Source organism: Aquarana catesbeiana, linkage group LG09 (assembly GCF_042186555.1).
Source record: "Aquarana catesbeiana isolate 2022-GZ linkage group LG09, ASM4218655v1, whole genome shotgun sequence".
In the NCBI taxonomy this organism is placed as follows: Eukaryota; Metazoa; Chordata; class Amphibia; order Anura; family Ranidae; genus Aquarana; species Aquarana catesbeiana.
The window spans coordinates 58,703,222-58,716,819 of record NC_133332.1 but is presented as its reverse complement, the minus strand read 5'-3'; the positions used below and the strand labels follow the sequence as shown (position 1 = coordinate 58,716,819).

General features: G+C 44.5%; 1 pseudogene; it reads left to right on the top strand.

Annotated features, from left to right (window-relative positions):
- LOC141107690 (cytochrome P450 2G1-like) overlaps nt 1-13,598 on the top strand; it is a 48,944-nt pseudogene that overhangs the window by 19,068 nt on the left and 16,278 nt on the right.

The window sequence follows — 13,598 nt, the reverse complement described above, 5'->3', positions numbered from 1 at the left end:
GAGCACATATCTGAGGGAGCGCAATAAAGTCCTTGATTCGCAGAGATCCGGAGCAGCAGGTGACATCTATGTCCCCAGGATGTTGTACTACGACAGGCTGCACTTTCTGGCAGGCCAGACTGAACCCAGGCCATCCCTCTCCAGTCTTCCTTCCACGCTTCCTTCCCCCCCGGCTGAGGCTTCTGACGCCCAACCTGGGCCTTCCAGGCCGCATGTGGAGGAGCCCAGATTGAGCCAGGTATAGCATTCCTCTAAATATTTCTGCTTGTCCAATCAATGATGTGAACTATATGTTAGTTGGGAGTACTAATTAAGGATTGTGATTGATGATGCAAAACATTACAACTATGTCCCTTTTTCATACACAGGGAAGTCTCAGCCAGGAGGTGGCCGGGCCGAGCCGGCTGGCTGATATCAAGGTCCCTCCACCCCCCCTGAAAACAGAAAGTGGCAGTAGGAGGAGTGCCCTAGAGGAGGCGGCTATCAGATTCTTTTGGAGGGCTACAGCGGTCCTGGGAGCACCACACACCAGGCAGGAGAACATTGCTGCATTCATAGCCTATAAAATGCAGAGGATGGAGGAGGGCCAAAAAGCCATGTGTGAGGCCCTCATATCGGAGGCTCTGGCGAAAGGTACGAGGGGCCAAATTACACCTCACACACAGCTTTGGGATGGTCCTCCTCCTCCTCCTGCAGGTCCTACTCCTCCAGGTCCTACTCCTCCTCCTGCCACATCTCCAACTGCACAGCCACAGCCGGGAATGAAGCGGAAAGGAAGACCAGACAGTGAGGACCCTGGATGCAGTCTGTTGGGCAAAAAAATGCAGCCTCTTGTGGTACCACAGCCTGCGGACACACATGTCATCTGCTGCTATCCAAGTCTCTGTGAATCCCGGACCAGACTGCCCTCCCTTACATATGGACTCCTCAGGCCACCAATTTTGATGTTGAAGAATTGATGTCTGCCGTGGGGGTCCCAGGCTTCGCTAATTTCTCTTGTTGATCCAGTGTTGCCTTCCTCTTTGTTTGGTTCTGATCCCTTAATAAAGGATTTTTGTTTTGAATTATACTCTCCTATGTGTTTTACTTCAAAAAGGACAGTTTGTTTGTGAGGATTCAGGTACATTTCAAATATACAATGTGAAATGAACAAGGGACACCAACACCAAACAAACTCCTTGAGATTAAATAATAAAAGATATCAATGGTGTTGGGGTAACTTGACACACAAAACACACCCAAAAATATTCTGGAGTAAAAATAAAAATAACATTGAACAAAGATCAGCCTTGGAAAAAATCCAAACATTAAATAAAAAAAAGGCTTAAAATCCAAAATAAAAAAAAATTAAAAAATATCAAACTGTCAGATGTGACAACTAATAACAATATATTCAGGGAATCCCACTAAAAAAACACAAATAAAAGTTTGTGAGAAGTGTGTGTGAATACGAGCAGCAAAACGACTTAATTCTTGTCACATTATAAAGAAGAAGAGAGTGCGCTGTATTAAACCATTTTTAACATTGCAGCGTGACGAAAGTGCTGTATCCATTGCGAACGCTAAGTTTACCAGAACGAGCTGTCCCTTGTTGGAATTTCTTCTGAGCATACGTGGCACTTTGTGCGTCGGAACAGGCCACACACGGTCGGAATTGACGCGATCGGATTTTGTTGTCGGAAAATTTTATCTCCTGCTCTCCAACTTTGTGTGTCGGAAAATCCGATGGAAAATGTCCGATGGCGCCCACACACGGTCGGAATTTCCGACAACACGCTCCGATCGGACATTGTCCATCGGAAAATCCGACCGTGTGTACGGGGCATTAGAGTGTAGAATATACATTTATTTTACTGTTTTTTTTCCACAAACATTTTTTATTTATTCCGTACAATACAGACTACTCAAACAATAGATAGAAGTCCATGACAGTTGTAAACAATCCAGATAACAAATATCATCAAAATCATAGAGTACAACAAAAGGAACAGTACAGTATTTTTTATTATTTTTCAAGGTTGCATATCAAACAAGGAAAAATCTGATAAATAACTGATTAGGAGTATTACTTACGATTATATAAACCCCGTATTTTGTATCTTGTGCGGGTTCAGGAAATGTAAAAAGAACCAAGGAGAAAGGAGGAAATAAAGGAAAAGAAGATGAAAAAAAGGGGGAGGGGAAGGAGAAGGGAATGAAAAAGAGTCAGAGGGGAAAAATAAAGGGTGAGGGTGAGTTAGGGAGTTGCTCTGCTCCCCTGTTCCCTTTTGTTTATTCTCGGGGAGACGGATTATACTAAAAATATGTGGATGGTAGACTTATCCAGGAATCAATAAGACTGGTAGCGCTCAGTAATTTTGAAGTGAGACCAGCAGAACTAGGTATTGTGAATTTGTGTAATAGCTTTTTGCAGATATGTACAGTATTAGTTCTTCCATCTCCTCTATCCTAGAGAGCCTAGCAAACCATTTCTAATTGTTGGGACGTGTGTGGAGCACCAGTGTACAGGAATGCAGAGTCTTGCCGCATTCACTATGTGCATAGCCAGTGATTTGTGGTAGTCTTTTTTGGATAAAGTTGTGTGGTATAGGAGAAATTGAGCTGGGGTAAAGTCCAAAGTGAATGTGGTCACTTGTGCAAACAGATTGTGGACCTCTCTACAGAAAGGATGGGGCATCTCACAGGAACACCAAATGTGGAGCATGGTGCCTTCTGCCCTTCCACATCTCCAAAAAGTATTCGGTATAGAAAGGGAGAATTTACTCTATGTAGGCGTATGGGGTTCTATACCACCTGGTTTCAATTTTATAGTAGTTTTCCTGAATAGCTACATTCATGGAACCCTTATGTGTGCATTTGTTATCCGTAAGAGAAACCTGCAGGTTTCTCTCTGAAACAAAGCTTGCCAGATCTTGGATTCAATAAATTTATTTATGGTAATGCACAAGTTGTTCATACCTTCCTGTGTGTTTTTTGCATTGGTTTCCGTGTGCATAAAGATTCAAACAGCATAAGTTGCGATGCCCACATTGTCACCCAATCTTGGGATACAAAAATGTCAAAGTTGTCTATATGTCCGGAAGGGAATGGACTTAGTGAGGGACATAGATACTAGCTTCTCATATGAGAGGGGATTACCTTTCAAAAAAATTAATGTGCAAGTACATCTCCATGAGGCCAAACCTGATGTAGGAAAGACCCCACCTCCCCCAGTGGAAAATCAGGGTTTCCCCATATCATGGTTAAGCACCCTGGAAATGAGGAAAAGAAGGTTAATTTTGCCACCTTTCTGAAGCTAGCCAGGGAAGAGTGAATGTTGGGATGTGTCTTGATCTTTCATGGCCAGTGACAGGTAGATATCCATGAAAGCAAGTGAAATGGAATGTGCATGAATGAGTTTTCTAAGGACATGCAGATTTTCCTCTGTGCGTGAATACTCCAATCTACTAATCTTGTAAGGTGGAAGGCCAGGTAATACTTGTGAAGGTACAATAAACCAACCCCTCTTAAGTTTCGGGCATGTAAGACAGGATTACTTGATATAAGGCAGAGAATTTTCTCCAGATAAACAATGAGCAGGCTTTCCTGTTGGACGCAAAAAAGGATGGCGGTAAATGGATCTGTATAGTCTACATCAGGTATAAAAAGCGTGGAAGGATAGTCATTTTAATCAATGCTGAACATCCAAACCATGAAACATTAAGACCCACCCAATCCTTAAGGTCAGTTTGGACTCTTCCTAAAGCTACATAGACGTTTTGAGTGTATACTGTAAGTCTGGTAACTTGGATGGAATCTGAATTCCCAAGTATGTAATGACATCTTTTTTTCAAAGGACTGGGAAGAAATCTTGACAGTGGGTGACTCCATCTGGTGGGAGAGAGACATTAAAGGCATGCAATTTGGAAAAGTTCATTTTCAGGTTTGACAGGCCACCAAAGTGGTTTATGTCTCTTAATAGATTGGGAGGTATGAGGTTCTGCAAATGCTGAAACCTTGAATTCCCTGTCTCCTATTTGTAGCCCCTTGATATCCAAATCAGAATTCAATCTGTTAAGAAAAGGTTCTAGTGTCTAGTGTCTAGTGTTCTAGTGAAGATTATAGGGATAAGGGGCAGCCCTGGTGAGTCCCGTTACTGATAGTGAAGGAGTTTGAAATTTGGTCATTGACTCATACACTCACAGAAGGAGTGGATTAGAGCACTAAAATACTAGCTAACTTTCAGGATCAAAGTCCAATCACTTTAAGGACCTTTCACATGTAGTCCCAGGCCACTCTGTCGAATGTCTTCTTCATGTCCAGGGGAAGGAGAAAGCCTCGAGTGAGTGAAGAGGACAGCCAATGGTGTAGGTTAAGCGCTTGTATAGTGTTGTTCCTAGCCAGGTGGATAAAACCCACCTGGTGCAAAGAGATCAGGTTAGGCAAGAGTGTGAGCAAGACCACTGTCAATTCCTCCTGGGAAAGGGAGTGTTTCAGCGCTTTAACTTGTTGTGCAGGGATTGGCCATACTTAGACAAAAAGTCCCGAATCAGGTCAGTACGAAGTTCTGGTGAGGTTGGGTCAGGGCAGTCAGAGCTCAAATTATATAGTTTCAAGTAATAGAGTTCAAAGTGTTTTGCTATGTCGTCATTTCTTGAAAAGAGTTCACCATAACAGGCATGTATATGGAGAATTGTAAGAGAGGTCTTGGAGGCCTGCACTGCATGCATCAGAAGTCTACCACTTTTGTTATGCTACGTACACACGGTCGGACTTTCCGGCGGACTTGGTCCGGCACACTTTCTGACAGACTTTGTCCGCCAGGTGCACCGGACTTTAAAACGGACGGACTTGCCCACACACGACCGGACTTTTCCGGCGGGCTAAGTCCGCCCGTCTTTCCGACGACTTTCACCGGAGGTACGGCGGACTTTCAGAATGAACGGACTTGCCCACACACGGACAAGTCCGTTCATTTTGAACGTGACTCATGTGCGACGGGACTAGAAAAGGAAATCAATCTTGCCGCTTTTATCGGCAAGATTGACACCTTGCGAGCCCCGTCGCGGGGCATACCAGGCCCTTAGGTCTGGTATAGATTATAAAGGGGAACCCCCTACGCCGAAAAAAACGGCGTGGGGTCCCCCCAAAGATCCATACCAGACCCCGATCCGAGCATGCAGCCCGGCCGGTCAGGAAAGGGGGTGGGGACGAGCGAGCGCCCCCCCCTCCTAAACCGTACCAGGCCGCATGCCCTCAACATGGGGGGGTGCTTTGGGGGAGGGGGGCGCCCTGCGGGGCCCCCCACCCCAAAGCACCTTGTCCCCATGTTGGTGAGGACAAGGGCCTCTTCCCGACAACCCTGGCCGTTGGTTGTCGGGGTCTGCGGGCGGGGGGCTTATCGGAATCCGGGAGCCCCCTTTGATAAGAGGGCCCCCAGATCCCGCCCCCCCACCCTATGTGAATGAGTATGGGGTACATGGTACCCCTACCCATTCACCTAGGGAAAAAGTGTCAATAATAAAACACACTACACAGGTTTTTAAAATAATTTATTAAACAGCTCCGGGGGGTCTTCCTCCGACTTCGGGGGTTCCTCCGGTTCCTCTTCTCCCGGCGTCCGGTTGGTTCTTCTCCGCTCTCTTCTCCCGGTGTTCCAGTTCTTCGGCCGGCTCCTCTGCTGTCTTCAGGTAGCTCTCTTGCCAGCAGAGGTCCGGGCTTCTGGGCTTCTGGGCTTCTTGGTTTCTTCCCTCTTCTCTTCTCCAGATGTTGACACGATGCTCTCTCCAGCTGGACTGCTCTCTGAGGGCTCCGTTGTGACTTATATAGGCGGAGACCCCGCCCCCTAATGATGTCACAGTCCCTGGGCATGCTGGGACTGTGACGTTTAGGGGGTGTGGTCACCGGGCGAAGCCGGAGGAAGACCCCCCCCCCGGAGCAGTTTAATAAATTATTTTAAAAACCTGTGTAGTGTGTTTTATTATTGACACCTTTTCCCTAGGTGAATGGGTAGGGGTACCATGTACCCCATACTCATTCACATAGGGTGGGGGGGCGGGATCTGGGGGCCCTCTTATCAAAGGGGGCTCCCGGATTCTGATAAGCCCCCCGCCCGCAGACCCCGACAACCAACGGCCAGGGTTGTCGGGAAGAGGCCCTTGTCCTCATCAACATGGGGACAAGGTGCTTTGGGGTGGGGGGCCCCGCAGGGCGCCCCCCTCCCCCAAAGCACCCCCCCCATGTTGAGGGCATGCGGCCTGGTATGGTTTAGGAGGGGGGGCGCTCGCTCGTCCCCACCCCCTTTCCTGACCGGCCGGGCTGCGTGCTCGGATTGGGGTCTGGTATGGATTTTAGGGGGGACCCCACGCCGTTTTTTCGGCGTAGGGGTTCCCCTTTATAATCCATACCAGACCTAAGGGCCTGGTATGCCCCGCGCTCACCGCAATAGGAAAATATGTTTTTCCTATTGCAGCGAGCGCGAGATGCAATACCCTGCCCTCGAGTCGCATCTGGTCCGTCGGACCAGCATACACACGAGCGGGCTTTCCGTCGGACCAGCACACAGACGAGCGGACTTTCCGCCCGAAACTGAGTCCGGCGGATAAATTTAAAACAGGTTTCAAATCTTGGTCCGGCGGACTTTGGGGAAAAAGTCCGCCGGAAAAGTCCGCTGGCGCCTACACACGGGCGGATTGTCCGGCACACTCTGGTCCGCCGGACCAAAGTCCGCCGGGAAGTCCGACCGTGTGTACGCGGCATTACTGTTACTTTTTTGGTGAAGTACATAACGTCTCTGCGTATGTTTCCCAAGTTCATCTAGCAAGAAGGAGCGTGTATGTAATAGATCCTGCAGGGTGTTTTGTAGGTGAGACCATTTGTGTAGTGTTTCCATTCCAAGTGTTTGATTCCTTCAGTGAATGCTTTGATCGTCTCCTGGTGTTCCCTCATAGCTTTCGTGGCTAGTGATAAAAATTAACTATGGACAACACATTTATGTGCTTCTCAGAGGATGACAGGAGAGGCATTAGGAGTGGGGTTTTCCGCAAAAGAAAGTACAAAGTTGTATTGATAACTGTTGAACTATTTCAGGGTCTTTCCGTAGGGAGGGATTTATTGTTTTATTATTTTATTGTGACTTTAATAAATTCTTGTATCCGAATGATCTTAAATTTACTTAAGTCTTAAATCTTACTTTCTTTGATGTACAGTATACCAATATTATTTAGAATAGGAAAGCTATCTGGATCATATTTTCAGTGACTAAGTTTTGATGGAAATCTTTCAAATTTTTCTAGCTGCATAGCATTCTTCCTACCCTTATGGAATACATCCCTGGACCTCACCACAAGACAACGCTGCTATCTGAGCAACTAGCTGAAAATATATTTGAGAAGGTGAAGTCCAGCCAAGAGACTCTGGATCCCAACATTTCAAGGCACTTTATTGACAGCTTCCTTATTAAAATGGAACAGGTATTTATGTAATTAAATCTTTTAAGTTGTATCATTTTAGTTCCCACAAATCCTACCTCCTAATGTGACAAAATGTACCATACTCAAAATAGCGAGCCATGGACAATGAGAGAGAGACATCGCAAAATATTACAGGAGCATACCTGAGGCTGCATGGGGACACTGGTGTCTGAGAGGTACTCAGGATGCACTGGAGTCACAGGTTGATAAAGGATACTTGGGATAGACTGGAATCACAAGGTGCACATGGCACATTGAAGTCATTACATGACACAAAGTGCTCTAGGATCATTGGCCAACATGGGATGCTCTGGATTCACTGCTTGACACAGAATGCTCTGGGGTCATTGGGCAATACAGAATGCTCAGGGTGCTCTGGAATCATGGAGGTTAAGGATGACAGAGGATGTTTAAGATGCTCTGAAATCACAGGGACCAAGGGGGGGTACAGGGTGCTTTGGAGTCACAGGTGTCACCGAGTGATACAGGATGCTCAGGGCTCTGGAGTCCCAGGGGTAATGGGGTGACACAGGGTGTTTGGGGTGCTCTAGTGTCATGGAGGTCATGGGATGTTCTGGATGCTCTGGAGTCACCAGGGTCACAGGAGTGAAACAGAATGCTCAGGGTACTCTGCAGTCACTGGGGTTACATGGGTAACACAGGATGCTCAGGGTGGCTGGAGTCGCAGAGGTCTCAGGATACTACGGGTGCTCTGGAGTCACAGTGGACATTGAGGTTACAGAGGCAAATAAAGATAAGCACCAGAGCAAAGGTTAGGACCAGGATGCAAGTGGTAAAAATAATACATTCTGGTTTAATGGGAGCTTCAGTATCTTGGGAATCAAAAGAGTGTGTGATAGCATCAGCCTTGTGTGTGTGATAGAACCAGTCTTAAAGATGATCACAGACTTGAACCAAGAGAAGAAAGGGAACCAACAGACATGCCTGGAATTCAGGTAACAAGCAGTTTGTAAGTACCATGTGAAATTGTGAAATGGTGATTTGAAGAGGTGATTAGCTTTTTCCCGGGGTGGGGGGATGTCAAGCCTTTCCCCATGTAGCAGGAAGATTACATAGGCCACCTGTATTGAAATTCTGTGCCTGTAGCTCAAGGTGATAATTATACTGGTTTACAAACCTGTGGCAACAAAGATACCACCTATCACACTGATGGGCCAATCTAGATAAACCAGAGACAGGAGAAGAATAAGCCAAGTGATGACTTTCTAGGCTCCTGGTATGTAGAAGACAACAGAAACTGCATGCAGGCACATGGAGCTATCTGCTTTACACATAACAGTCTAATTATTTTGACGCCACTACAGGTACAGCAGGCCTTGAAAATGTAAGATCTGCTTTATTGACATGTGCGCACCCCGTAATGCAAATATCTAATATATAATATTAAAAAAAGCATGTCACAAACAAAGTTCTTAACAATGCTTTAAAAAACAAACCTCTGTCCCTGCTTGCAACAGTTTAGGGAGTCGCAGTTGATGTTATCTTCCTCATTGTTGCCTCCTGGGAAAGCTGGGTGCTTGAAATTCCACTGAAAGGCACTCCTAAAATGGCCTTGTGTGCATTATATTCTCACAGAATTGCATTGGAGGGGGAAAACCTACCAGTGAAACTGTCAGTTTTTAAGGCCAGAAATATAGAAAGATCTTGCGAGCCACAGATGGGTTAATGCCTCTAAAATAAGTCCCTGGTGGTAACAAGCTGCAAACACTAATCACGTTTCATACCCATGTAAATAGCAATTAAATAAAATAAATGCGTTTGCGCTAGAGAATTTATAATAATAAAAATAAAAATCAGTGTATAGAAAAAAATATATATATATATCAAAGAATGTAACCTAATACACCAAAAACAATAATTTGTAACTTTCAATCTGTGATAAATTGTTTAGTGATGAAATAAACAAAGTGAACGTGCATAGAGTATTAGAAATCCAAGTGCAAACTCAGGTTTGAAAGAGTATTCACTCTTTCAATAAAGTGATAAATAAAGTTCATAAAGTTCATTAATGATAAATGCAAAGTGAACTTTTTTTATGAACTTTATTTATCACTTTATTGAAAGAGTGAATACTCTTTCAAACCTGAGTTTGCACTTGGATTTCTAATACTCTATGCACGTTGCACTTTGTTTATTTCATCACTAAACAATTTATCACAGATTGAAAGTTACAAATTATTGTTTTAGATGTATTAGGTTACATTCTTTGATATTTATATATTTTTTTCTATACACTGATTTTTATTTTTATTATTATAAATTCTCTAGCGCAAACGCATTTATTTTATTTAGTTTTTAAGGCCATCATAAACATACAAATTTGTCTGGTAGCTGAATGTCTCAACATGAATGCTTGACTTACTCAAGCTTGTTTAGTTATGGAAGAAAGAAGAAGCCAGAAACGCTCTCCCATTCAGGGTATATCACAGGGAAAGGAATCATAACTGAACAAGGTTATCAAACATGTCTTACATCTGGATGTGGTTGGCATGGAGAACGAGGGTTTTTCTTCTGCCATTGATATGAACTGTAACATTTCCCATCTTTCTGCAGGAAAAGGATAACCCCAACACCGAATTTAACATACGAAATCTCCTAGTTACCACCCATAACTTATTCCTAGCAGGAATTGAGTCTGTGAGTACCACCTTTCGGTATAGCCTTCTCATCATGCTGAAGTACCCAGAGATACAAGGTGACTACAAGGGGTAGACTAAATGAAATTTAAATATTTGATCGGTTGCAATGGGGAAACAGATACTTTTTGCTTGTTTTTTTAATGTAAGATTGTCATGTTGCTGTCACACAGACTGAAATAAATGATATAATCGATCAATGAATGTACATGGCATGTCTGGTAGACGAAATGTATGAAATACAGAACTCTGTGCAAACAGCTACGTACACTAGTATGCACACAACAAAAAACAAAATTGCCCATGGGACCTTTAAAGAGCACACCTCAGAACATACCAGGTAAAATTTATAAATGATTTATTTAACACACATTTAAAAACAACATGTAATACAGAAAAGAGAAAATATATTAAGCATCAACATATTGGTAAATTTGACATTCATGTAACAAACTTTGCCATGAGACCTGGATATGTCATAAAGATGACTGTCAGTTGTGTGGGATAGCTGTGCTAGGTCTTGACGCATTTCACAAGAGGAGTCTCGCTTCTTCGCAGAAAGCACAGATAGATGCAATTGATGAGAGGCTCCTGGCCTACTGGCATAGTATAGATGACTCTTTGTAAAGTAGTCGAAAGATTAATGTCTATGGGTGGGTAGCCTGCCAAGTTACCGGCCACCAGTTGCTAAGTCTGTTTCCCTCTCAGGGTGTGGGTACTTTCTTGGTGGGATTAACATGCTTCGACTGGTCTCCGTTTCTTGCGGCTTCTCACTGGTATCCATCTCCTTGCCCTCACACAGCTCCCGGGGGAAGCTTGGTGGCATGGTTGGCATTTTATGCATTTATCCATCTACTTTTATGGAAGTTTTGTTTTGAAGTTTCTTTTATAAATTTAGGGTGGTATACCCACCCATAAACATTAATCTTTTGACTACTTTACAAAGAGTACAAATACTATGCCAGTAGGCCAGGAGCCTCTCATCAATTGCATCTATCTGTGCTTCTCCAGAAGAAGCGAGACTCCTCTTGCAAAAATGCATCGAGACCTAGCACAGCTATCCCAGACTACTGACAGTCATCTTTATGACATATCCAGGTCTCGTGGAAAGGTTTTTTTTACATGAATGTAAAATTGACCAATATGTTGATGCTTAATATATTTTCTCTGTTCTGTATTACATGTTGTTTTTAAATGTGTGTTAAATAAATCATTTATAAATTTTACCTGGTACATTCTGAGGTGCGCTCTTTAAAAGTCCCATGGGCAATTTTGTTTTTTGTTGTGTGCATACTATTGGGGACTGAGTATCACCTCTACCTACCTCATACCAGCTCTATTCTCTTTGTACTAAGTACACTAGTAGTCAGCATGACAAGTCAGGTGTAGGGGTTCCAAACATGTCTCTCTGGCAGTGCCTCCACTCAGCTGGGCATTATGTAATGCAAGTGGGACCCCAGATTGAGATAACCTTTACTCCAGGCTTAGTACTCCACAGTGGTTTTAAGGCAGTCCAAAGTTCTTGAATGTCATTTTAAAAATGTAATTTAAATACTAATGGGATTGGAAAGGCTGGAATACCCAACAATAGTACATCTCATACTTAAGGTTGTGGCTTGGGCTTAAGGTGCCTCAAAGGGGAACTCTAGAAACTTTGCTTGCTAATGCCCAACTAAGCAGACGGAGGCTGCAGTCATGAGAAATATGCATTAAGATGGCACTCCAACTTAGAAGTGAAGACGTTATGACACAATTAACTCTTCATGACTCATTCACTTCACATTCACTTCACGTTACACTTGACTAACTGTACACAGACTTCCTTGCATGGTGCAGCACCTTTGAGGGGATACCGTGGAGCCTGTATCCCACTCTCCAGCTCATCTTTGATGTCACCTCACTCCCAGTGACCTGCTACCTGAATTAAGCCAGCTCTCAAGGATCCTCTTCACACTTCCTTCTCCCGTGATATAGAGCTAGATAGGTCCGGCACAGGTCCGGTGCTGGATACATAAGGGCACCGGCCGCTAGGGAGGAGGTTGCATTCAGTCATCCCCTCCCCACCAGAGCAAACATCATCTTTGCTAGTCACACTGTACACACGCCGGCTGGCAGCTTAAAGCAGAGTTCCACCCAAAAGTGGAAGTTCCGCTTTAAGCACTCCTTACCCCTGGACATGCCACATTTGGCATGTCATATTTTTTAGGCAGGAGCAGGTACCTAGTTTTGACAAGTACCTGCTCCCACTTCTGCTCGGGGCACCTAGGTGGCTCAAGCAGAAGTTCTCCTCTCCCCCTCCCTCTCTGCAATCTTCTGAGACACATCACAGGTCCCAGAAGATTGCCTGGCCATAGAGCAGGCACAGTGCGACCTGCGCATGCTCAGTGAGCACCCCGGCTGTGAAGCCGCAAGCTCTTTTAGTAGCTGCTGACTTTTAATAAACACAAGAATGGCTGGAACTCCTCTTTAAGCACCAAAAACTCTACTGGTTACTTCTGGTACTGACAACCAGATCTTCCACCTATGGCATTCTCCACTTGTACACCTTTAGTAGTACACATGCCCTGGTGTAAGCCCTGTTCTTTTGATATATCTGCCATACAAGTATCCCTTTTCAGGAACTTCAGACCGGTTTCTAGTGGCTTAAAAACTTTTACAAAAGTTTCTTGCAGGTACAGGGTCAACAAATGACATTCTTTTACAGTTCATTGCTCACACAGTTCTAGTTCATTCTAACTAATTCAGGCTGCCCATGTCTTACCTCTAAGCAAGCGGGAGTCCTTGTCTAAGGTTCATATTCTGGTTCCAGAACCCCAATTGGGTGCCTCCAAAAGGGTGGCCATGTGTTCCCAGAGAAGCTACATCTTGCAGCACAGCTTCCTGTCAGTTCCCATGAGGAAGGGGAAGAGCCCTGAGAGACTGCCTCCCCTTGTATTTATAGTCTTACACAAGGAGGCAGAGCTATGAACGCCCGTAAGTTAGCAGACTTAACACTTTCCTAACCCCTGGGCAGCCTGTAAACAAAGCTCACTAATGCATGCACAATGCAGTACAATAACAAGACATAATGTACACTGCCTACAAGGTGTTTCTACTACAGTAATAGCAGCACTCTTCTGGGTACTGTGTCGAGCAGCTTGCCTCCTGCTTAGTAACCACAGGTGGTTGCACACTCGTCACTGTGACCATCGAAGGAACACCTTGTATTTTTTAATGAATACAAGGTGTTCCCTTGTTTTGTTTTACAGGAACATGCCGAGAGGAGAAAAGAGCAGAGTGACAGAAAGATAAGATCATCAGTCGGCTATTTTTTTTTTTACTGTCCAGTAACAGGCTGGGTGTGGGACAAGACCTGTAAGTGTTGCCTAACTACTACAGAAAAAAATCAGGTCTTCTGCCCTTTCAGACAGGGCTGTACTGTGTGGTAGGACCAGGTTCGGCCCTACCATGGGACCCGATGGTACCATCGTTCCCGAGCAGCACTTTCAGG